Source organism: Cynocephalus volans, chromosome 10, assembly GCF_027409185.1.
Source record: "Cynocephalus volans isolate mCynVol1 chromosome 10, mCynVol1.pri, whole genome shotgun sequence".
NCBI classification, from domain to species: domain Eukaryota; kingdom Metazoa; phylum Chordata; class Mammalia; order Dermoptera; family Cynocephalidae; genus Cynocephalus; species Cynocephalus volans.
Genome location: NC_084469.1, coordinates 112,627,091 through 112,651,699, shown reverse-complemented (window position 1 = coordinate 112,651,699; position 24,609 = coordinate 112,627,091). Strand labels below are relative to the sequence as shown.

At 46.7% G+C, this 24,609-nt stretch overlaps 1 protein-coding gene across 12 annotated transcripts in view; it reads right to left on the bottom strand.

Annotated features, from left to right (window-relative positions):
• Positions 1 to 24,609, bottom strand: part of ANKRD11 (ankyrin repeat domain containing 11) — a 182,502-nt gene that overhangs the window by 45,260 nt on the left and 112,633 nt on the right. The gene's annotated exons all lie outside the window — the stretch shown is intronic.

The following is a 24,609-nucleotide window of genomic DNA, read 5'->3' as shown; positions in this document are numbered from 1 at the left end:
CTCCCACAGTGCCTCCCTCGGCCTCCCTGAGCCAGCTCTGCTGGACAGTCTCTCATGAAGCAGAGCCGTGAGCTCCTGTAACTGCCCCTTCCCTGGTACAGGAAGCCGTCTCTGGATGTGAGCACGGCCATGGCCTATAAGACAGAGTGGGGAGAACATGATTTGCTTCCAGAACAACTGCACCCTAACCTCCAAAATAGAATTTTCTTTAAAAAGACCAGAAGCTGGATGGGGGAGAGGGCAATAGAAGTAGTGGTGTCAGTTTTGAGCTGGCTAAGGTCAGCTCACTGGTTTTCAAAGCTCCCCAGGAGACTGGAGGATGCAGCGCCACACAGACCACCCAGCTCATGAGCAAGTTCCGAGGTGGACGCCAGCACTGGGAAGGTTCCACCACAGCCCCTGGTGCCAACGGAAAGAACATCTGAAAGCGCCGGTCGAGCACCAACAGCATCCCCTCATGTGCCCTGGATGCCCTCAATGGTGAGTCCATTGTTTCCGAAAGGGCTCTGCAAAGCCGAAGCACCATGCCCATGCTCTCCTGCTGTGCCCCTGCTGTTAGAACCAAGGCGCTGGGACCCCAGCGTGTACATCTCTTGGTCACAGCCTCCCTATCACATGCTGTCGGAACCTACTCACCAGTGTGTCCACAGGCACCATCCCAGAGCCACGATCCATCGTGGTGTGAGAAACTGACACACTGGGCCGGCGACCAGGTGGGGCCCTCCACCCCCATATCCCCCAAAGGCCAGGATCTAGGGGTTCATTCCAGAGGTGAAGGAAGGGGCTCACGCACACCTGGCCTAGCACTTTTGATGGTGTATGCCACACTTAAGCCAATGATGGGTTAGGAGCTCCGCCCCGGGTGCCCATGTCTGAGCTTGGTGTAAGCTCACACACAGCAGCCGCTGCTGGCGGCTTCCTCCTTGGGGCTCTCAGCTCAGGGCACAGCACTGAGACCAGGTGGTAAAGCACTTTGCCTGAGTTTCTAGAGGGTGCTGCCTTTTGGCCCACCACACACCTCCCAGGACCTGTCTGGTGAGCGTGAAGCCAGCGGAACCTTGGCCCACTCTTGTTATCTTTTAAATGACAGGCCAGGCGAGAAGACATAGACACGTTCTGTCCTCCTCCAGCGACTTGTCCACCTCGGCCCTAGGGGTGCCTTGGGCCCCCGTGGCTCCACCCTAGTCTCCACCTGGCAGGGACTGACCAACCTCACCCTTTGCATGGAGTGGCTGGACCACCATGGGAAACCATGCAGACAACTCGGCCCTGGACCCTCACCCAGCATCATGACCTCTCCTGAGGGGGATTTTCTCCACGCTTGGGAGTCAGGCTGGGAGTTGTGGGGGCTGCCACGAGATCCCCAAGCCTCCCTGTCCGATGCCCAACACTGTTGTCAAGGCTCAACGTGGCCTCCAGGCTTTCTGATCACTACACTACACGGCTGACCGTGACATGGCAGTGGCCCCCGAATCTTAGCCCCTGAAGGCAAGCAATCTTTTCCCAGGAAGGCAACTTGGCTGTTCCTACTTAGACTCATTTAAGTGTGACCTAAATTCCCCTCATTTCCAAGTTCTAAGAAGTCTATTTTAAACTCACAACCTCTGAGTCAACAATAGAGGAAAATACACCACAGGACACTGGTGACCACCGCAGCACACAGAGTGGAGCAATCTGCAGGGTACAGCCCCATTCCTTCCCTTCCAAGCAGAACAGACATGGCTCCATAGCCACAGGCTGCCAGGACACTGACAGTCCAGGTAGAGAAAGTCCTCCACAAGAGACGCAAACACAGTCCCTGACACAAAAGCCACAGTGCCGATGCTACAGGCCCAAGGAACTTGCCAGTTACCTGCAGCTGTGTCAGAGCCCAGATGAAACAGCTCTCAGCCTACAGCCGAGCCAGCAGCTATCTGCCACCAGCTCTGCGACCCATGGTCACCCAGGTGCCAGGGAGTGGCCAACCCTGCTCTGCACCTCCCCACATCACAGGTGGCACTGCAGCCCATGAAAGCCCACGTGGTGTGCTCCTGGCAGGGTCTCCTTCCCACCTGCCTGACAAAAGGCCTCTGGACAAGGATGACCATGCTGTGCTCCTTCCTGATAGCTGCGTCGCACAGCACGTGGCATTGAGTGTCGCTGTCAACACCAGCCCAGGAAGACCCAACACCCCCCCGGCCCCACATCCCAACCAGCATACACAGAGCCTTCATCTGAGTGGACCCCCAGGAGCCACACTCTCCTCCTTCCCCACATACACTGTCACGCGGCAGCTTGTGTTGGTGGGAGACACCTCAAGTACTGAAGAGCCTCCCTCCAAGACCAACGTGACACAGGAGAGGCTACAGGTCCTGGGCAATGCCACAATTTACAAAAATCCTGGGAATTTTAGTCTGATCCTGCCTCTTCAAGTGATACACTACAGCAGACGAGGGGGAATCCAAAGGCATTTTTACTGGCCTTCTATGGATCAGAGCTGGACAGGGGCCACTGAGAATCATGCTGAACCACTGCTGCCCAGGTATGTCCCTTGTGCCAGAGGACTTGGCATCACCAAGGAACTTGCAGGACATGCAGACTCTTAGGCTCTCAGACCTTCTGAATCAGAACCTGTTTTAACAACATCCTGTCCTGCACACCAAAAGGTAAGAAGGACTACGCAAGAAAAAGTTGTAATGACAGTTAATTCTTTGGGGGATGGGAGACAGGTGGCCAGAATGGGGATCTGAACCATTGACCTTGGAATTGTAACACTGTGCTCTAACCAACTGAGCCAACCAGCCAGCCCAGAGTTAACTCACAGAAAAAGTACTTAAGGGCTGAAATCCACTTTAAATGAAGGGATGGAATGTAAGTAGTTTGTATTTAAACACTGCACGCTCCCCCCGCCCCAGCTGATTCACTCTTACTCCCTGAACACGCTCAGCTAACGGAATTCTATTTTTACTATCACTAAAGCTTCCCAGAGATTGTCATGGGCTCTATCCAAGCATAGATAGCACATTGTCTATGTTAATCAAGACTTAAACCAAAGAGAGAGAGAGAGAGAGAGAGAGAGAAGAAAAGAAAAAGGAAGCACTTCAAATGCTCCAGACTTGTCTCACGCCATGTTCTGACAACAAGGCTTCATGAGCACCCTCACTGACAGCTGCTCGTCCCTGTTTAAGTTAACATTCATACCAGCCAGCAGTTTATCAGTTTGTTTTATTCCCAAAGCCCTTAGTGGGGACAGGACCTGGGCTGCCCATCACCATGCCACCCCAGGCAGGTGCGTGGCCTCAGAGGCCAGGTAGAGGGAGGGTGATCTTGCTGGCCAGAGTACCCACTCCCAGATAGTATCAGAGGCCTCTGCAGCTATTCCCAGGGGGCCCGACTTGTCCTCTTCATTTTGCTGAGGAAGAAAAGGAGCGGGAAGTCTTTCACCCTCCCCAGGAACTCTTAACACCAAGCTACGAGCTCTGGATTGAGAAGATCAAGCCAAATGTTCCTCTTCTCATGTCGCTTAGAGCTGAGGCCACTATGCCTCCCATCCCCCCACGCAGTCACAAAACACAGGGTCGAGTCAGCATGCTTCACCCCAGGGCCTGTCTGCTTTGAGGGGGGGCTGGGGAGGGGAAGGCAGAGCTCAGAAAGAAGTAAAGACTCTGCCTGTCCCCTGCATGGCAGATCCAGGCCCTGTCCCAAATCACAGAGTTTTATCTGAAGGGGACCCTGCAGCAACTCTGACGCTGGATTCCATGCACTTCAGAAGGAGTGAAGGCACACTCTGGTGACAGAGGTCTGGGCTTCGCCTCATGCATACCCTTCTGTCTCACACAGGAGCTGTAACCAGCAAGCCTGCTATATGCAAAGACCTCACATTCTGCCCCCATGAGCCTGACAGCCCTGTACCAGGTACAGGGGACAAGTACTTCATCTTGAGGCATGGGAATGATGCCAAGCCACAGGACAGATGCCCAAGTGGCCACACCACCTGGGCAGGCCCATATTTAATGTCCTCTATCCAGACAGCCAGGCTCCACATACCCCTGTGTGCACTGAAAAAACCCTCCCCTGGAGCCCCAGTCCCTGATTCCCCACTTCTACCCTGGGCCACACTAAGTGTGAGGTTTCCAGCCATCACGTCATGGAGGGGCCAGCTGCAGCTTCTCACCACCTTCCCCATCGTGGTGTCCTCCTCCTGCTCCTTAAATCACAGTGGTCAAGGCCAGCTGACCACCAAAAGTAGACCCTCTCTGCTGTGGTCTGAATGTCTGTGTCCCCCAAATTCATGTGCTGAAACTGAATCCCCAGTGCAACGGCATGAAGAAGTGGGGGCTTTGGGAAGCGAAGAGGCCCTCAGTCTGTGAACCAGAAAGTGGCTCTCACTGGCACCAAACCTGCATGCGCCTCACTCATGGGCAGGCGGACTCCAGAGCTGCGAAAAGTGCGTTTCTGCTATCTGCAAGCCGCCCAGCTGTGCTCTGCTCCATACAGCAGAACAGGCATCACGCAGGGCTCCTTCTAACTCGCTCTTACATTTGCAGTGACACGCATGGCCAACCATGCTCACCACCTCAACCACGCTTCACAGGGAACAGCACCAAAGAAGAGAAGAACACCTCACCTCTGATCTCAGCTCAGGCAAAACCAGACGTGCACTGTGGGAGTTAATCCACACACGCTCAGCTTCAAAGGGCTCCCAGACCACAGCTGCAGACCAAGAACCACCCTCCCCCAATACAAAAACACACCAACTTTCTAACAGCAAAGGAAGAAAGAGGGCTCCGACAACTAAGGGTCTTTAACAAATTTTTCAAAGACAGAAGAGCCTGGAAATTTGGAACCCATGTCCACAGGACAGGGAAGACTCAGCCCATCCCATGGTGTAGCGCTGGCACAGGGAAGGAAGTCCAAGGGGACCTGGATGCAGGAGCAGCCCCACACGCCACCAGCCAAAGAAGCCCCCGCCAGCAGAGGGGCCTTGTCCAGTTGAGCTGCAACCCCAGAGAAAGGAGAACTGTCCGAACCCGAGGGGAACCAGCACAGACAAGCCAACAGGGACGGAGTCCAGATAATTCAGAGAACTCCACAAATCCTAAAAACCTACTCAGAGAGATTTAAGAAGACATGGGACCAGAAAAAAAAAAACAAGGTACCACTAAAGAGAAACAAAGAATTAGAAACAATTCCTGGTTTTAGTAGAATCTAGAAAAATCCAGAGAAGAAGAGATTCAGAAACTGAAAAATGAGATAAAACATAAGTTCTGGAGAACCAATCTTCAGATAGCCCACTAGCATATAGAGGCAATGATACTGTCAAAGAAATAAAGGAGAACAACACTGCACATGACTTTAAACAGAGAATCTGATCAAGAGCCAAGTGGTGTGAATGAATTGAGCCAAAACCGGCCTGGCCTCAGGGCGTGTCCCTGTGGGGGCGGGAGGGGGTGGGGGTTCCCAAACCTCTGCAAAGGAGGGAGAATCAGATTACATCAATGTTATAAAATGTCAACCAGAGCAAGAGCAAACAGAAACATTTTCAAGCATGCAGAAAATTAAATGGAGCCTCCCCAGTACCTTTCCTGAGGAAATTATATGAGGTTATGCTAGTACATGGTCAGCCAACTACAGTCCCCAGGCCACATCCAGCCTGCTTTCTCTTTGTGTAAGGTCAAAGAGCCAAGAACATGTTTTATAATTTAAATGCTTAGGCGGGAAAAATCAAGAGAAGGTTAATACAAGTATTTTGTGACACACAAAAACTGCATGGAATCAGAATTTCAGTGTCCATAAATAAAGCTTTATTGGAACGCAGCCCACCCATTCACCTGCTGCCTCCATTGCTGTGGTGGTTTTCATGGCTCTGTCCACGGGCCCCTTGCAGAGGGTCTGAGGTCAACACTATTCCCATGGCAACACTAAGAAGCCACATGCCTTCACACACTGTGGACATGGGCACCACGGGTGGCCCTGGGCAAAAGGAGAGGTCCATGGCCCCTGTGCTCATCATGGCCATCCTGAATAAAGCAGCCAGCACTGCACACTTTATCAAATTGCAAGCCTGAGTCCCCATCCTTCTAATACTGTACTCTGTGACACTGTGGAAATGTGCGTGAAGCACTTCTGCTGATCTCAAAGCATGATGCACCTCTCAGGACCGTGTCTGCATGTGTGTGAGCTGCAAGCTGAACTGGCTGCTTTCTCATGGAACACAAGTATTGCTTGAAAGACTGCCATTCAGACAAACTCGTTATTAAGAACAGGGTGTCTGGCAGGTATCTCTTCAAAAATGAGCAAAGTGAGCCTATCACTTCAAGGAGAGCTGAAAGCAGTTGTTGCCAATAATAAAATGTGAGCTTTCACGTGAAAACCTCAACTCTGGACTGCTTGCACCCAACTCCATCAGGCTTTAAATGTTTTACTGAAATCAGTGGTGGAATTGAAGAGGTTATTTTTAAATAATGTGTGATGAAACATCAACATTTGGAAGACCCACATAACTCAACGAAGAAGTATGTTCCAAATGACCAAAGTGAGATGTCAGAAATTCACACATGGGGCAAGACCCATCAGCTAACAAACAGGGCTTCAGGTCCACACTGCAGCTGCTATCAGGAAGAAGCCACTGTCAAACATGGGAAGGCTGTTTGTCTCCTTTCCTACTATGTATCTGTGCAAGGCCAAGTTTTTTTCATGTACTTCACACAAAACAGCTGAATTCAACAAAGTGGATGTAAAAACAGAGGTGCAAGCACAAGCCAGACAAGACAGCTGCAGAGGAGTACAACAATGCCTCTCTACACACTAAATTTGTTACTGATTTTTTTCTGTCAAACAGTTTTTTCAGTAAAAATTTCTTTACATTGATATGTAATATCTTATTTCCTTTAAATGAATTAAATATTTTTAACTCTTCTCAGTTACATTTTTTAATACAATAATTTAATAGACATACCCCACACAGACAAAAGCTCTGTGGTATCTTCACTGATGCTTAAGCATGCACAGGGCTTTAAACTGAGAAGTTAGAGGCCCTCTGCCCAGACACAAGAAGAGAGCAGAGCCTGCAGAGGAAAATTTGCTGTCAAGAAATGATGGTCCAAACCAGGAGCGCAGGGGCGTGAAGGCAAAAGTGATCACCAGGCAGAAGCCCGACCTGGCATGAGAATAAGAAAAGGAACGTGGTCTCTTTCTTTGAGAGTACCATATCATTCATTTTTTTTTTTAAATTTTTAATTGACACACAATAAGTGTACATATTTATGGGAACTATGTGATATCTCAAAACATGTATACAGTGTGTGATGAACAAATCAGGTCAATCAACATGTTCCTCATCTCAAACATTTGTCATTTCTGTGTCAGGAACATTTAAAATCCTCTCTTCCAACTAATTGAGAGTATGCAATAAATCGTTGTTAGTTACAGTCACCCTACAGTGCAGTGCTACAGAACACTAGCTCTTAACCCTCCCGTCTAGCTGTAATTCTGTGTCTGTTAACCAAAACTCATCCCTGCCCCTACCCCACCCCATCCCACCCCCAGCCTCTTGGTAACAGCCATCCTGCTCTCTGCCTCTATGAGACCGATGTTCTGAGCTTCCCCGTGTGCATAAGGCATGCAGCATCTGTCTTCCTGTGCCTGGCTTCACTTAACACAGTATTCTCCAGGCTCATCCACATTGCCACGAATGACAGGATTTCATTCTACTTTATGGCTCAATAGTATTCCATTGTGTACATGTACCACATTTTCACTGTCAATGACCTGTCAATGGACACCTAGGTTGTTTCTATATCTTGGCTATTCTGAATAACAATGCAATAAACATGGTGGTGCTGATATCTCTTCAATATGCTAATTTCCTTTTCTTTGGATAAATACCCAGCAGTGGGATTGCTGGGTCATATGGTAGTCCTACTTTTAGTTTTTGGAGGAATCTCTGTAATGTAATGTGGGAGGACTTATGTACAGTCCACCCACAGTGTTAGAAGACCCCCTTTCTTCCACATCCTCGCCAGCATTTATTATTCTTTTTGATAACGGCCAGTCTGAGCGGGGTGAAATGTCTCAGTGTGATTTTCATTCACATGTCCCTGATGATTCTTTTCATGTGTCTGCTGCCCATCTGCATGTCTTCTTTGGAGAAATGTGTGTTCAGCTCATTTGTCCATTTTTAAATTATATTGTTTTGTTTTTTGCAGTTGACTTGAGTTCTTTTTGTATTCTGGCTATTAATCCCTTGTTGGATGCATGGTTTGCAGGTACTTTCTCCCATTCTGCAGGTTGTCTCTCTGCTATTGACTGTTTCCTTTGCTGTGCTGGAGTGTTCTAGTTTCACATAAACCCATTAGTCTATTTTTTCCTTTGTTGCCTGTGCTCTTGAGGTCTTCTCTGTAAAGTCTTTGCCCAGTCCTACTTCCTGAAGCATTTCCCCTGTTTTCTTCTAGTAGTTTCATAGTTTGGGGTCTTACACTTAAGTCTTTAATCCATTTTGAGTTGATTTTGGTATATGGTGATAGATAGGGTCTAGTTTCATTTTTCTGCATATGGCCATCCAGTTTTCCCAGCACCATTTACTGAAGACGTTGTCCCTTTCTCAATGAATACGCTTAGCACCTCTGTCAAAACTCCGGTGGCTGTAAATACATGACTTTATTTCTGGGTTGGTTATTCTGGTCCATTGGTCCATGTGTCTGTTTTTACACTGGTACCATGCTGTTTTGGTTACTACAGCTTTGTAGCATATTTTAAGTCAGGCAGTGTGATGCCTCCGACTTTGTTCCTTGTGCTCAGGATTTCTTTGGCTATCCAGGGTCTTTTGTGATTCCATATGAATTTTAGGACTGTTTTCTATTTCTGTGACAAATATCATTGGTATTTCAATAGGGATTGCACTGAATCTGTAGATTGCTGTGGGCAGCACAAATGTGGTTTTAAAAGAAAGAATGTCTCATAAGAAATGCACTTAGAATGAAAAGAAAAAGTCTCAAGTTACACAAATGAACATTAGTAAAAAAAATAAAAAATTTAAAAAACTAAAATCAAAGTTAAAAGCTGGAGCAACAGTGATTAAATCAGCATGATGTGACACGGTGCTACCAGCAGGACAGGGAAGCATCTGGCCGACAGAGGGCACCCAATGACAACCAGGAGGCACCACAGGTCAGGCACGAAAGACAGTCTTGTCTACCACTGGCAGTGGGACATGAGGATGTACACGTGAAGAAAAATGGAACCTGACTCCTACCCTTACACCACACATGTAGGTCAACTCCTGCCCCTGCCCTGATGACAGACCCAAGTGCGAAAGGCACAGCCATCAAGCTAATAAACAACAGTGCAGGAGAACATCCTCACAACCCCAAGGCAAAAGGTCTTTTAACCAACACATAAAAAACGCCAACCATAAAGGAAAAGTCTGAAAATTCTGACTCATTAAATGTAAAAAGGTTTTGGATAACTCCAAGGTCCAGGGTTCAATCTGTGTAACAGGGCCGGCCCCGTGGCTCATTCAGGAGGGTGCAGTGCTAACAGCGCCGAGGCCACAGGTTCGGATCCTATATAGGGATGGCCGGTGGGCTCACTGGCTGAGCGTGATGCGGATGACACCAAGCCAAGGGTTACGATCCCCTTATGGGTCACAAAAAAAAAAAAAAAAAATTAGTCTGTTCAATCTGTGTAACAGACGGGGAAAAAAAAAAAGTCTTATTCAACAAAGGTCACTTTCCCATAAAGAAAATATTTCTTACACACGTGACTGACAAACAGCTGTTAACCACAATACATAAAGAGCTCCTACAAATCAATAAGAAAAAGAAACCATCTAATACAAAAACGGATATAAGAATTAAGTGGTTACTTCACAAAAGAGGATATCCAAAAGGTCAGTAAATAGATGAAAATTTCTCAACTTCATTAGTAATCAAGAAAATACAATCTAAAACCAAAATAAAATACTAAGTATTGGTGAGGGCTGATGGGAGTGTAAGCTGATAGAAGGAGTCCGGCACTAGCGACTCGCACGAGCACCACCCTACAATCCAGCAGTTTAACTCTGGGCACGCATCCAGAAGAAATGCAAGCCCAAGTGCACAAAGAGATATGCATGGATCTGCAGCAGCAGTGCCTGCAGCAGCAGTGCCTGCAGCAGGCCTACCCAGGCAGCAAGCCTTCCCACACTGACCGAGAGCACCTCACAGTGCTGCATGCACACACACGGTGGTGAGAAGAAACACACATTCCTGAAAATACTCACCTACAGAGCTCAGAGAAAGCTGTGTGGGTGACTTGTCACAGGAGTTTGGGTAACGGTGGCTTGGGCTGGACGAGCAGCCGGGACCAGGAGGTTACTACGGGGGTTCTCAATGAAGGTCATGCAGCTGTTTGCTTTGGGAGGAGTGAGTTGTGTGTTTTCGCTCTGTGGAGTTCACATTTCACAATAAATACAGTTTAAAAGCTGGATAAGCAATATTTGAAACATGGTGCATGGCAGGATTTTAGGAAGTGGGAGGCATCCCTGGCCTGGCTGCAGGGCTGACCCTCCTCAGTTGGTGCTGGCCCAAGGAAGGTGAGCCATCACCCTGCGTGGCCTTGCTGAGAGCTGCGGCTGTCGGGACATAGTGAGGGAGCAGCTCACGGCTTCTCAGCAACTGGAGCAACTATCCTACACACAAAACACACGAAAGGCCACTGTGATTGCAGAACAGATGGAAGATGTTAAAGCCTCGTGCTAGGAAAACAGAATAGTTTGGTCAGGGCTCTCCTCATCTGGTTACGTGTGGTTTTAGCACATCCATTGTAAGCAAAGTGTGTGTGTGTGTGTGTGTGTGTGTGTGTGTGTGTGTGTGTGTGTGTGTGTGTGTGTGTGTGTGTGTGTGTGTGTGTGTGTGTGTGTGTGTGTGTGTGTGTGTGTGTGTGTGTGTGTGTGTGTGTGTGTGTGTGTGTGTGTGTGTGTGTGTGTGTAGCTGGTGTGCAGGCATGCCAATATATCCTTTTGGTTTTGTTGCTATTCTTGTGTTCTAGAGAGACTGAGAGAGAAAGAGAAGAGAGGTAGTTTGAGTGAAGCAGGCAGGCGGATGTCAGCCTCGGGCGTCCACCTGGCGCAGCCATGCTTTTCCAAACCTATGGCTCCAAGGACCTTTTGGCCAGTTACCTAGCTCATAGAGCTGCATGAAGGGGTCTGGTGACACAGCCTGGCATATGAAGGGTTTGTGACCCGGTTTGGGAGCTCCAGACCCAGCCTTAGCTCAACAATTGGCCCAGTCAGCAGGATTACTGGCAGGTAAAAGAGCCCGACAACTAGCATAGTCATGGTCGAGTAGCTTTACAATTGGTGTCACGAACAGGATTAAGAGAGCTAGACAACTGGCGCTGTGAGGATTCCAGGCCTTAGCCTCAGCAGACCCACACACACCTTGCAATTGCAAGGTGCATGGAACTGAGAAAACAGCAGGAAAAACACCTGTCTTACACAAATGGAACTAAGACACAGAATAAACATAATGAAAGGAGACACTGAAGTGCACTGGTACCTAAGAACAAGAGCCGTGGGAGTCAGCAGACCTCCTCCAAGGATGGCACACATTTAAAAGTCAACCAGTGTAATCCACCAGGCTAACAGCCTAACAAAGACAAATCACATAATCATAAAGCCATCTGACAAAATTCAACACTCCACTCATGATAAAAACTTTTAACAAAGTAGGAGTATAGAGAAACGTCCTCAACGTGATCAAAAGCACCTCCAAAAATTCCCCAGCTTAATGGAGAAAAGCCAAATGCTGCTTTCCAATATCTACAAGAATGCAAGGACGTCCCCTACAACCACTGCTGCTCAACACTGTACTGGAGTCCTGGCCAGCGCAGTGAGGAAAATCAAAGAAATCAAAGGCTTACAGACCAGAAAAAGAAGAAATAAAACTGTCTCTATCTGAAGCTGAAATCACTGTGTGTGTACCTAGAAGACCCCAAGGAATCTACCAAAACTCCTAGAAATTACAGAGTTCAGCAAGGCTGTAGAATACAAGATAAACAGACAAAAATCTGTCAAATTTCTACATACAAGCGTACTTCAAAAGTTCATGAACAATTCATATTATCTTTTAATTCTATTTTTCCACAAACTTTTCTGAAGTACCCTCACACTAGCAACAAACATATGGAAACCTAAATGAAGACACGATATCATTTATAGTTGCTCCAAATAAAAATAAAACACTTAGGTTCAAATATAGCAAAACTTTAAAAAACCTATAAAAATTTTAGGAAAAGAACAGGAGAAATCTTCAAGTCCTAAGGCCAGGCCAAGAGTTGGTAGTCATGACAGCAAAAGCATAACCCACAAAAGAAAAAAAATGACAAACGACCTCAACAAAATTAAAAACTCTTGCTGTAATTTTAAGAGTGAAAATACAAGGGCTGGCCCATGGCTCACTTGGGAGAGCGTGGTGCTGACCACACCAAGTCAAGGGTTAAGATCCCCTTACTGGTCATCTTTAAAAAAAAAAAAAAAAGTGAAAGGACAAACTTCAGAGAGGGAGAATATATTGCCAATCACAAGTCAGACAATGGACTTGTGTACAGAATAAAGAAAGAGCAATCTAACAACAGTAATCAACAAACAATCTAATTAGAAAGTAGGCAGAAGGCACCAACAGACGTATCACTAAGGAAGAGATACGCGTGGCCCACAGCTCAGGAAAAGATTCTCCACACCGTTAGCCATCAGGGACATGCAAATCAAAACCACAGTGAGAACAGCTAAAATAAAATAACGACGATATCAAATGCTGAAGATTTTCCAGAAAAACGGGACAGTCATCATCTGCTGGTGGGAACCAGAAGTGGAGCAGCCACTCTGAAAACAGTGTGGCTGCATCTCACAGATGTGAGCATTTGCGTAGCACGCAACATGAGTGCTTATCCCAGAAAACGAAATCTTATGTCCATAAATGTTCATAGAGCCTCCATTCTTAACAGACAAGATGGGGGTAACCCTTCAACAGGTGTCCAAACAACAGATGGAACCTGACTCCATCTGTACCATGGAATCTCCTCAGCAATAAAAAAGAATGAGCTATTGATATACCCAACAACTCAGGTGTATCTCCAGATAATTCTGCTGAATGCAAAAAGCCCATCCCCAAAGGCCATATGGTGCATGACTCCACATACACAACACCTCCCAATGACAAAACCAGTGCACGGGAGGTCTATGGTGATGGCACAGCTCGTATGTTAACTGTGAGGTGGGCTCAGGACTACTGGCATGGGATAACACTGGTGAAGTCTGAATAAGGTCTGCAGACCAGTCACCAGCACCCTCCAACTCGAGTTCCTGGTGTTGACACAGCTCTGCAGTCACCACTGGAGAAGCTGGGGAAGAGCACACAGGACTCCACTATCGCTGCAACTCCCTGAAAGTCTATACTTACTTCAAAATAAATAGTAAAAGAAAAAAAGAAAATGGCGACAGAAGGAAACTTCTAGGGGTGATGGGAACACCCTATACATTGATTGTGGTGGTCGTTTCCCAACTGTACATTTTCCAAAACCCACTGAACTTAAAATGTGTAAGTTCTGTTATATGTCAGTAATAACTTGATGAAGTTGTTTAATTAACATTGTTTTGTATATCTGGCTTTGAAATCATATTTCACATAAATTAAAACATTAAATATAAAAAAGCAATCTCTAAAAACTCAAAAGGGAAGGGAAAAAAACTTACCTTGGCATCCAGTCAGTAATAGGACACAGACATTCCTTACCAACTGCTACATAGCTAGTAACACCCAAATGAGGAACACATGTGGTCTCACAAGACTTCTGGGGTCGGGACTATGGGAGGGGTCTCTCCAGTGGCCTGGCTCAGGTGCTCAGGAGGTGCACAGTCAGGTGTCACCTGGGGCTGGGAGCTCTGCCTCCCAGCGGCCACTCACACACCTGGCAGATGGGTGCTGGGCTTTGCTGCATGGATGTGGACAAGGATGTGTCCGAGGGGGCCGGGTCCTGGGGGCGAGCAAGGAGGAAGCCTCAGAGCCTTCTGTGACCCTATGCCAAAGCCATGAGGCCAGCCTCACCTCTGCCTCCTTCTGTTCCTCAGGAGTGAGTTACAATGCCCAGTCCACACTCGGGGCAAGGGCTCCTCTGTGGACATTCGTTAATCTATAATACCTGTGACTCTGTGGGGGGGGGGGGGGGGTTGCTGCTGTTTTTGCTGGCTAGTACAGGGATGCAACCCTGGACCTAGGTTTATGAGCACCACCAGAGACTTTCATGGTAATTTGACTCTACAATTCCAGTGTCATCTGCCCTGAGGACAAAAAAAAGTTAAGAAAAAAAACCACTTTAAACCAAAAAAACCCTATTTTCAATGACAGCATTGCTGGTGGTGCTACAATCGTTAGACTGTTGAATGAGTTGTATGGAATGAACAAATGAGCAGTTCCATCCGTGCTGTGAAAGCAGAGAGTTCTGGAGTGGGAGGAAAGATGGGAAACAGTTCTCTACTTCAACCGCAGTCAGCAGTCTCAAATCCTGCCGCGCTTTGTCTACAGCTTCTTACAGGCTGGCACAGACAAGGCTGAGAACCACAGTCATCAGCCCAGGAACTAGGCGCCTCACACTCCTCTGTGGTCTGGGGCAGGACGCGCTGTGAGCCGGTAGAAGGAGGGCTGCAAAGAGGATGGGTCTATCCCAGTGATTGGGAACAGCCTTCAGTGGATTCCGCTGGACAGAGAAAAGGACAGCGTGCATCTGCTCATCAGTGAGGATGACAGTGGTAATGGAACCAACGCACTTCACATATGACAAATGAGGAGCACAAGAAAACAGTCATTGTTTCAAAAACTGGTAAAGACAACCAAACAGTTTTTCTTCTTTCCTATATGAACTATACCTCAACCTGACAGATAACCAGGGGAAACATCTCTTCAAATCTCCCAGGATCAGAATGCCACTGTTTTGCAACCCTCAGGCACCGACGGAGCCAAGTGGTCAGCATCAGCACATGGTCCCACAAGGACAAGAGACAGGCCAGAGGGCCAGACACCCTGTGTCCTGGAGTAAATGCGAAACCCCGTCTGTGGAGTCGTCCAGCCTAAAATAAGAAGAAAAACCCCAACAGAACTGAACCTGAATCTGATCAAGACTCTAGATCCAACTGCCAATTTACAGGCACATCAGGGATGAGAAGGACGTGTCAAACACCACCACAGGAACACCACATGTCCAGACCAGAGAAAAGCCTCAGACCCGAGTAGGCGGGAAGTGTGGCCATGAGCCACGCGGGGCCAGGGAGCACCTGCAGCTCGGCTTGGCCAAATGGATGTGTGCTGAAATGCTAGACATGCTCTGGATTCCAAGGATTTATTAGTGCAAGAGGAGGATATAAAGTAGTTCATTAGTAACTTTCATATTACTTATATGTTGAAATGACAGCACTTTAGATATATTGAGTTAAATAAAACACATTAACATTAATCTCACTTGTTTCTTTTTATTCTTCCATGAGGCTGGCAGAAAATTTTAAAACTATTTACACGGTTCACATGGTAGATCTACTGGACAGAACAACTCTGTAGGAAAAAAGACCTAGATCTCTGACAAAAGGGGAACAAATCCAAAAGAAAAGAGCAAAGAGGGAAGTTAAGGCTAAAAGTGGCTTCAAGGCTGCAAAGAACCTCAGTGTGGGGACCTTATCTGGAGCCCAGTCCAAACAAGGAGGCATGGGGACCACTCGCTGGGTACGTGACAACACTAGAGAATTTCAAGGATCCCGTGGATTAACTGACTTTTTAATTTTTAATTTTAATGTTTAATTTTTGGTGATGGTTTTGTGGTTATGTTTTGGAAGAAGAGTTTTTTCTGCAGATGAGATGGTATAGGGTCCCAGGTTTGACTGAAGACAGGGGAGGTACAGTGGTAGGCGGGGGCAGCAGGCTGTCCGGGTGGGGACCAGCAGGGATGGCCAGACTCACAGTGCACATCCTGCTCCACCTGCCTGGGGAGCAGACAGGCTAAGGTGTGCACTACTCTGTTAAAAAGGGCACACAACACATTGAATAAAAATCTAAAAACAAGACAAGATACCACAAACTATCTGCAGAATGTGTCAAATGATTAACTTACTTAAGTCTTAAAGAAACCTCTTACAAAATGAGCACTTCATAAGAAGTGTATAAACATTAAAACAAACTAAAAACTAAACACCCAACTCACGATATTGAGAAGTAACTATTGGAAGCTTAGAGAATGTCACCCAGCTATTGAGAGCAGCGAGCCCTTGCAATGAAAAGCCTGTCTTTAAGATTATGGTTCGAACGTGTTCCCCAAAAGCACGGTCTGGAAACTTGATGCCCAGTGCACAAGGTTAGGAGGTGGGCTAAGGGGAGGTGTTTAGGCCACAAAGGCTCCGCTCCATGATGGATTACACCGCCCATGGAAGGGCTGAAGCTGTGGTTCCTGCTCTTGCTCTCTCCTGCACACTGGCTCTTCTGCCCTCCTTCCGCCAGGGCAACGCAGCAAGAGGTCCTAACCAGATGCTGGTGCCGAAATCTTGGGCTTCCCAGTGTCCAGGACCATGACAAACTAATCTCTATTGCTTATAGATTACTCAGTCTGTGGTAATCCATTAAAGCAGCACAAAAAGGACTAAGACAAAGACACACCCATTTAGGGGTAAAGGTAAGAATTTCCAGTATGTTAAATGAAAAAAAAATCCAATTCAGTTCTACCACCCACCCAGGATCATCCTTCAAAATATAAAAACTAAAAACCAACGTGATAGACTCTATTGGGAGAGAGTTACTAGTTCTACTAAATGTAATTAACCATCTCCTGAATTTTTTTTTTTTTTTTTTTTTAAAGATGACCGATAAGGGGATCTTAACCCTTGACTTGGTGTTGTCAGCATCACACTCTCCCAAGTGAGCCACGGGCTGGCCCTCTGAATATTTTTTTTCTTATCAAAGTTACTTCTAATAAAACTTGTAGCACCTAAATAGGTATACAACAGTTATAGAGAAAATCCATCATTTTCTCCTTCCTGGTGAAGAGTGGTACACATAACAGACCTCAGATATCCTGCACCAATGACCCATTCTGGTGTGGGATTCTCACGGTGTTAGGCAAACCTTTAAAAAGGCAAGTGGGCTACACATGCCTTGATTGCTTTAACTCCAAAGAACTGTGGAAGTATAAAGAAGCCATAGTTCTTAATTATTTATTCTTCGATACCAAAAATGAAGCTGGAAACCTGGATTCTGATTTGGCTCTCCACTGTATTAAGTGACCAGAATAAAATTAATTACTGTAATTCTAAACCTTTTCAACCACATTATTTTCAATTCTTGCTTTCCACTGTGAACATCTGCTGTTTCCATTTGCCCTGAACCACTCCTTTGCTTTTGGGTTGGGCTCATCCCTTGTCCGCTGTGACGCTGGTGGGAGTTACCAACTGCAGTGCATATGGACCAGCGTGCTCACGACCTCAGACCCCGTCTCTTCTCCCCAAGGGACCAGCCCAGTGCAAGGGTAGGTGACCCAGGGAAGACCAGAGTCCTCCTGTAGACTTATGGACCCAGGAAAAGGAAGTTCTCTCTCTCCTTTTCAGATCACAGATCTCCAGGATGTGGGCTGAAGGCCAACACTGGCCATTATGTGGAGAGGGCAAGCTAAAAACTAAACCAGGAAGAGATGCAATCAGGAGGTGGAGGTAAGAGGTCTGCAACATCGCAAAGGCTGAGCGAATGCCATCCCCACGGATGATACTGAAGAAGTGAAGTCTGTATAAATGAAGCGTTTCTTCTCCAGGGAATCAAACAATTTACTTTAGGACAGGGCAGATTAAATAGAAGAAGTTTTGTCTCAAGCTTTCCCAGGAGACAGCTTCTAGACAGGCTCCATGTGCCAGTGGTATACAGGAGCCTGAGCTGTGTGACCTGACTAAGAGTTAAGTTTGAAAGTCACAATCTTTCCACTCTCTGTGCTTTAGAACAAACAATTCTCAAAACACATTTACTAAGCTTCCAGCCCACAATTTTTCACTAAAAATTTTCTTCTAAAAAATAACTTAGATCAACAGAATCATTTGTACATATTCAAAAACAGAAGTCATCCATTTTCTCATGTTCTGTGGAGGGAAAAACTGGTCCAACCAAACAGATATAGCAAAAACTGTTTCCTATTTCGGCTTCTCTGGGTTAATGACCAGAGAAGATCTTTTGCTGTTCTCAGCTTGGTTTTAACATAATAGTATCAATACCTTTTTCCTCCAGACTCTTGATCTGGCATCCAACATTGATCTTCTACACTCAAAAAACGAACACTTCAAAGCTTTGCAGTATCTTCTTTCAAACCCTCCTGAGCACACAGCTGAAGTGCAGCAGACACGCTGAGGTCCCCTTTGCACTGTACCCCAGCTTCGTCTGTCCTCACACCACATGGGGGTGGGGCCATGAAGGCACCCCCACGGCTCTTTGTCCAGCTGCAGCCTGGCTTGGAAGCCCTCCTGAATGTTTTACAAGATGGTTTTAACGATGAAAATCAGGCAGGAGTCATATAAAGAGAATTCAAAAAGCACGGAGAAAAGGCTTACTGTGTTTGAGACAGAAATGAGTAACTCCAACTGGCCAGACCTGTTTAGGAACTTCCTGCAAACGGCAGAACCAGCCAGTGAGAGAGCTACATCTCACATATGCAGCAGGGCCAGGACTTAATGATGACATCCACAGACCATAACGTGACAAACCTCAACCACACTCCTCTTGGCAAAGCTGCTCAGAGGTGGACATTAACAAAGGTTTTTTTTCTGTCTTCAGTAACAAAAAAGTCAGGGTAGGTTCTCAACATCACCTACCAAAAAAGTTTTTTTCTGATTAAAACAAAACCTGCTTCCGAACTCCCCACCACAACAGTGACAGGCAAGGTGACAGCACGATTCTCCAGGACAAACTGTATTCGCATCTGGGGAAGCCTTCTTTCTGTGAGCTGAGGTCTTTCTCACCTGAGTCAGATCCCGGCACGGCCAGGGCATCTCTGATAAGCCATAAATAGTCAGAAGGGGCCCAAGGACTGCAGTGCTGAGAACTCCAAACCTCCCTGCCTTCTGCCACCACCCGCCCTCTGGTGGGATGGGTGGGCAGCTCTGTGGGAGGAAAGGCACCTGCAACCCAGGAAAATCCAGCCTGCTCACTCTGGCCTGGCCTGCTCACTAATTCTGAACAAGCTGCTCGACAGTTTTCCAACCTCCTCTACAAAATGAGGACTAAAACACATTCTCTTAAAGGAGGTTGTGAGGAATAAACGAGAAGGTGCTTTGCAAACAGTGAAGTTCCATCTAAATCCAAGTTGTAACAACTGTAAGGGCTCTGGGAAAAGAAGAAAGAGCAAACAGAAGGAGAGAGATGATAAAATGCAGGCTCAGTTTCCTTGGGGCCCAGGTCTGAGGGCTGCCCCCTCTCAGATACCCTAAATGACGCTATCACAGTGACCTCCCGACACATGGCAGCCACCACATCACGTGATTACTTGAGAGCTCAAGGTGCCAGCACTGTGTCCATAACAGAGCACAAGGCTCTGTTCCCAGGACACTGCCCCAAGACCACTGAGGGGGCATGAAGCCCCCTGACTCACTGTCGCTGTGCCAGGGGGTGGGTGCCTGTGCCACCCAGAGCATCCGTAGGCTACCATCAGTACCAAACTATGGCATCCTCCAGACTCAGGTCCACGGCCCCCCCAGAGCCAGGATGACCATCTGTAAAGTAAAACATCGGTTTGAAAAAGGCCTGTCTGCAGTGGAAATCCTGTATTCACACATACTCTCTGATTTTCTTAAACAGAAGGTCTTTCGCAGAAAAAGGTTTAAAAAAAAAAAAAGCTATCATCTCTGCTTTCCTTACGTTCAGAGAACCAGCCAGACAAAACAGCAATTCCTGCTCTTAAATGCAAGGTTTGCCAAGTAGATTCTTGCAGCAAAGCAATCCTAATTACTAACAACTAAATCATCCAGAGATAATCGCACAATGGAGCAGAGACAAACACCTCTTCCCCCAAAGTCACCATCAACTGGCTTGTGGGTCCCTGGGAGTTTCATCAGACTCGGGAGTCAAGAAGGCAGGGCACATCCGCCAGCTGCCAATGCTGAGCCTTTGAACTGGACAGACATTCTGGGTGACTTACAGACAAGTGATGCACCACTCCAACATCCATTCAACTACAAGCACAACAACTAAATAACTGTAAATGGCATACCCACTCTAAAGATCTGTCTGTACCAATCGCAGCAAACACGCTTTTCCCACAGGTAAGCGAATGGAACCACATTTGCCTTCCTGGCGCTATGGAGTGAAGTGGAGGCTGCTGGACGAGGGCTGGGGCTCACACGCTTACTGCCGTGCAACCCAAAGCCTTGCTGCGAGTCCCAGTCCCTAGTGCTGCTGCTGTGGAACCCAAGGATGTGAACAGGGGAGTCTACGACGGCCCAGCTCCAGTGTCCAGGACCGTATACCACTGCAAGACCAAACCAAAAGCTCCTTTATGAAGAAACAGCAAAGTGTGTGGAGAAATCAAAGGTTATTGCCTCCTTATTAAAAGAGCATTATCTAACTGAGAGAATATATGTAAAGTACATTTACCCAAATACCCCTAAGTTTCTTGTAGAAGGAAGCAGAGCAGCTTTATTCATGACAGCCATAAACTGCAAACAAATCCAAACACCAGCAGACAGAGAAGCACGGGGCGCCATGAGAGGCAGTAATGGGGGCTACTGGACACTGGGGGAAGGAATGCAGACACCAGAGACGTGTGCCATGTTCTGCACACAGCCTTGTCTGTTTACGAGGACCCAGAACAGGCAGCACTCTGCGATAGGAAAAATGGGAACGCTGCAGGGAGGGCTGGCTGCACAGGGTCCAAGGCGGCTTACAGGACACCGAGTATGTTCTGCATCTCACAGGGGCTGGGGCTGCTATGGAAACCTAGCACTAAGGCGATGGTGTTAAGAGTGGTGGGCTCTGAGGGGCGATTAGGTCATGAGGGTGAAGCCCTCATAAACAGGATTACTGCCCTTATAAAAGAAGCCCCAGAGAGCTCCCTCGACCCCTCCTCCATATGAGGACAGCCAGAAGGTGCCGTCAATGAACCAGGAAGGAGGCCCTCACCACACACCAAATCTGCCTTGATCTTGGACTTCCCAGGCTCCTGAACTGAGATAAATGCATGTTTTTAATATAAGCACCCAGTTTATTGTATTTTATTACAGCATGGGTGTATACACTTAGCAAAACTTAACTAGACACTAAAAATCTGTGTTTTATTCATGTTTAATTATCTCTCAATTTAAAGAGAAAAAAAAAATTCCAATAGTACGCCCTCCTCTAAAAAGCTGCGACTGTGACTTTATTTGATCAAAGGGTCTGTGCAGACATAATTAAGGATCTCAAGATAAGGTCATCCTGCTTTATCTGGGAAGACCCTAAATCCAGTGACAAGAGTCCTTACAAGAGACAGGCAGAGGAAGCGTTGGGAGAGAAGAGGAAAGGCCAGGTGAAGACACAGAGACAGAGAGGGGAGATGGAGGCAGAAGGACAGGGCCACAGGCTGTTCTGCCAGGGGTTGTGCCTGGAGTCTCTGCAGGGAGCATGCCCACCAGCACCTTGCTTTCAGAATTCAGTCCTTCAGAACCGTGAGGATGCGCTTCTGTTGCTTAAGCCACTGAGCTTGTGGTGAGTATTTACAGAAACTAATACAACATACATCTCAGCAAAATAAGGAATGTGTGGATTGTCCCATGAGTGACCCTTCGCTCCTAAAGCCAAAGTGAACAGCCCCTCCCCCCCGTGTCCTCGGGGGTCACACTGCAGGCCTGCAAAGGCTGAAATGGGGGTGTTGGTCTGCTCAGTCTGACCCCTGGGACCACTGGGTAATAAAGCACCTGGGGCTTCAGGGTTATCTCCACCGAGAAAAAGGGTGTGGTCACCTGAGGAGCCTAACGCCTGATACCTCCTCTTACAGGATCCCCAAGGAAAGTTCACCACAGAAATTGGTATTTGTTTACAATAAACTGAAAAGGGTCTCAGTAGTTCAGCCCAAAGCAAGAGGCTCTCTTGGTAAAATATAACAAGTGGCTGGAGGACATCTGCTGTCCCTAGCTGCAGCTGAGGAGACACAGACCCAGGCTTGTTTTCCTCACAGATGCGGCCCAGGACGCCTAACCGACTTCCCCAAAGCACAGAGCTGAGAAGTGGAGGTGTCCGTCCACCCAGCCCAGGCTCTCCCCACTCCATATCAGGAATTGGCAAACCCAGGAGCTAAAAACACTTTTCACATTGTAAACAGTTATACAAGTATCTACATATTATCCTCAAGTTTGCCTCTCTACAATATTCTGCAAAGCCTGAAATATTCACTATCTGGCCCTTTAAGAAAACCTGCATGCTAGACAAAGGCATTTAAAGGGACACACTAAAAAAGCAAATAAAATAGGTAGTAATGAATAGAACACGAATTTCAACAAAATAGCTCTAAAATCTACTGAAATGGAGAGGTGGAGATTAAATGAGGAAAAAACAAGTTATAAAATAGTATGTTCTTATTTTTACTAAAAATAGAACACAGAAAATGTAACTTATACATGAAACAACGATCCAGAGCTATTAGCAATGGTGATCTCAGGGGTGGGAGTGTTATTTTAGGAGAGTTTTGCTAATCTTCTACCAGGCACATATACTCCTTCTATAACCTGACTATAAAAAATAACTATTAGCCCCCCTCCCACAACCAGGCACACCGCTAGAGCCTTGTGGCCCCACCCAGGGGCCCAGGGCCCTGAGCTGGGGACTGGACCCCCCCCCCCCACAACCAGGCACACCGTGCTAGTGCCTTGGGGCTCAGTCAGGGACTTGAGGCATGGAGTAGGGGACTGGACACCCCACACACACAACCAGGCACATTGCACCAGTGCCTCGGGGCCCGCCCAGGGATCTGAGGGATGGAGCCAGGGACCAGACACACCCCACAACCAGGCACACTGCCAGTGCCAAGGAGAATGCCAAAAACATCACCTCCGTGTGGGTGGCCCACCACAGCCGTCACAATAACCATGGCTGCCGCAAAAGTGGCTAGACAGTACAACCACCATGCATAGTCCACCAGCCACTGGAGTGCACTGACACAAGGAGAGTCACCAGAACAGATAAAGAAAAGAATAAGACGTCTCTCTCCACAAAGCCCATTTCAGAGCGACAGAAGAAGCATCTGCTCTATGATAATATTGGGGGGCCTGATCACAGCTCTCAGCATTGGACAGATCATCTAGGCAACACATCAACAGAGGAACCATTACTCTTTCAGAAAGAGAGAAAAAAATCTAGGGTAATTGGGGGGTGGGGAATGGGGAAAGATTGGAAAAGGGGCATTAAGAATAATTATGATTTCTAACAATATATGTGCTAGTAGTATTGATTTGATCGACATATCTCATTGTTGAACTCCAAAAATATATATAATCAATTTTGATTCAACAAAAAAAATTAAGAAAAAAATAAGTATTAGCTAGAATTTCAATGTGCATTAACAACACCTTATCTGAACGAACACATATTTCACAGGGGAGAAATTGGAAATTTACATGGGGCAGATGGCGTGCCCGGGGCCAACAAGCAAGATGCTCAGGGACTCAGGACTAACAGCACATCCCATTTAGAAACTTCTCACAGTGCTGCCTGCCAGAAGATCTTTTCCAGTTCACTGTCGTAATAATAGGCAAATTTTCACTGTTCAAATACAAATCATGTACCAGGTAGTGAAAGGGGTGAGAAGTGGCCAGGTTAGGTTTAAGGCTCACACCACCAATTAAAATAAAAAGTCATGAACAGGGAAAGTCCGTCAACAACACTGTATTGAGGTCAGAACATAAAGCCCCAAAGTCCAAGGCAATCCACTCTGAGCCAAGCGCTTCTGACATTTGTAAAGTGCCATGCATCAAAGCAACTTTTTCCTCAAACCATTTCAGAAATTTGGAGGACCCCTAAATACATAAGAAATATTTTCTATTCTCATCTTTTTATAACAAAGTAACAATAGGTAATGTTTTCTTAAAAATGTTTCAGGCACAGAGAAAAGAATAAGGAATAATATAACAAACACTCATGTATCCACCATCTGCTCATTTTGCCATATTTGCTTTGGAATTTTAATATAAAAAACATTATGTAAGAGCTGAAAAGCCCCTTACATAACCCCAGCCTGCTCTTGTTCCTCTGCTCTCCAAACACAGTGTTGATCTGGTTCTGATGCTAATCATCCCCCCACGTGCTTCTGTACTTCTGCCACACATAAGCCTTCAGTAAGACCCATGATAGTTTTTCAGTTACACGCTGCTTGGGTCTTGTTCCATCTTTTCCCTCCAGGTCAGACTTTAGGATTTACCTGTTGATATACACAGTTCTACTTTATTTATAACTGCAATATGGTCTTCACTGTCTGAAAAATACCCATCCTCTTACTGACTGACATTTGTCTTTTCCCCAACGTTTTTGCTACAGCAAACAACACTACAATGAATCCATGTCTATGCACCTCTTTACAACTACAAATGAAACTGCAAGAAACTAACTGTGAAAGCTT